Consider the following 2,152-nt stretch of genomic DNA (forward strand, 5'->3'; position numbering starts at 1 on the left):
CCAAAACGCGTTCGAACCCAAAACACGGCCGCGGAACCGAACCCAAAACCAAAACACAAAACCCGAAAAATTTCAGGCGCTCATCTCTATAAGGGACTGTGGTCGGCGGCTGGGCAGAGGTGTAGTCGGCGGCAGCGTAGGAGCCCATGGGCAGCAGTGAGGAGGCCTACGGTGCAGTGGCGGTGAGAAGGTCTTTGGTGCGGCAGCTGTGAGGTCCCTCTGTTCGCCAGCATTTGTGGTCAGCGGCTGTGAGCAGCGGGCGGCTGTGAGCGGCAGAGAGCCTAAAGCCTCACAGGTATAGCACTCTACACAGCCGCTTCATTCCCAGCGCTTAGGCCACAGCAGCAGCCAGGCTCGTGTAACCCTGGTCAGGGGGCGGACAGGCCCGGACTGATGCAGAGGTCACACACACTGCCCAGTGCCCACCGCCACAGCGCCGCAGTCACCCACAGGCCCACCTTATGCGCCGTACAGCCACATTATGCGACGGCTAGCCCAAGAGCAGCACAGCGGGGTGAGCTCTGCAGGGGGGATGCAGATGTGGTGTGCTGCCCGGGTGCTGTATATACAGGCGCCACACCTGGCAGCAGCAGGCAGCTGCCATAGGTATGCGCTGCTCTGGCCGTGGGGTACCGGCTGCTCTGCTGCCACCTCTGCACCCACAGCCACCTAGTCGGTGCGGGCGCCGGGCCGGAACGGGAGCAGCATCCTTAGTGCAGCAGGCTGGTCACTTCCGTCGCCTCCTGCTGCACACTCTTTAATTTAGACTTCCTGGTTCAGTGGAAAGAAGTGGCGGTATGCCGTACCGCCGCATACCGGCCCACTTCAACCACTGCTTCTATGGGATTGGTAGGTTGGCCCAATGAATATTGAACAGTACATAACATGTGATAAGGGGTTGGATTAAGGATGCCGCACAAGACTAAGTGAAATTGAATAGATATGTAATTGATATGTGTTTCCAGGAAAAACCGACGAACCAGAAAAACTTCCGGAATTGATCACCATCTACCATTGAACAAAAAAGGGTTCTTTTTTAGGTAGAAAAAAGACGGTGATTGTCGATGGTGCTCCCATGGGTCTATTACATAGGTAATAAAGAAAGGAGAGAAAGGAAAAAAGTGACCCTTGTTGGGAGCACTCCCTCTTGGAAACAACTGTGATAGAGATTGTGTATAACGTATTTGATATTAAAACGTAACCTTTAATTCTTAATGAATAATATAAGAGTACACACAAAATATGTTTAAAAAATGATTAAATAATTTGAATCGTAAATTCGGGAATGCAACTGTGAACATATGGATGAAAAACCATATATATAAGGCAGACGTGCGGCACAAATTGCGGCAGAACCAAAGAATTTGCCCGCCAGGTGTTGATTACTACAGTAGGTGCAATAGCAAAGGTATTGCCATCAAACTAAACCTACAACACCTGGTATTCCTTAGTGGTCAACCACCTAAGTACTGACCAGGCCCAGCACCGTATTGCTTCCAAGATCGGACGAGATTGGGCATGTACGGTGTGGTATGGTAGTAGATTTAAAGTTAATGAGGCAAAGACCTGTAATGGGTATGCAGTTGTTAAATCCACCAATGCAATGATGGTCAAACATATGTCTCTTTTTTAAGAGACTATCTGTCCATTTTTACAACCAGGCCTTTGGTGGATTTAACAACTGCATACCCATTACAGGTCTTTGCCTTTGCTATTGCACCTACTGTAGTAATCAACACCTGGCGGGCAAATTCTTTGGTTCTGCCGCAATTTGTGCCGCACGTCTGCCTTATATATATGGTTTTTCATCCATATGTTCACAGTTGCATTCCCGAATTTACGATTCAAATTATTTAATCATTTTTTAAACATATTTTGTGTGTACTCTTATATTATTCATTAAGAATTAAAGGTTACGTTTTAATATCAAATACGTTATACACAATCTCTATCACAGTTGTTTCCAAGATGGAGTGCTCCCAACAAGGGTCACTTTTTTCCTTTCTCTCCTTTCTTTATTACAGTACATAACATGCCACTTCCTGATCCAGACTGTTGCAGGAGCGTTGTAAGGCATTTAACGGCTTATGCTCCTGCTACGGTACAGCATACACGCGTATACAAACATCGGCCCGGGCCATGGATTGTGTAG

The 2,152-nt window shown here is 47.8% G+C and overlaps 1 pseudogene; it reads right to left on the reverse strand.

The window, feature by feature from the left end:
• Positions 1 to 1,425: 1,425 nt before the first annotated feature.
• On the reverse strand, positions 1,426 to 1,544 carry LOC134971112 (5S ribosomal RNA; annotated as a pseudogene).
• Positions 1,545 to 2,152: the final 608 nt, after the last annotated feature.

Source organism: Pseudophryne corroboree, chromosome 11 (assembly GCF_028390025.1).
Source record: "Pseudophryne corroboree isolate aPseCor3 chromosome 11, aPseCor3.hap2, whole genome shotgun sequence".
NCBI classification, from domain to species: Eukaryota; Metazoa; Chordata; class Amphibia; order Anura; family Myobatrachidae; genus Pseudophryne; species Pseudophryne corroboree.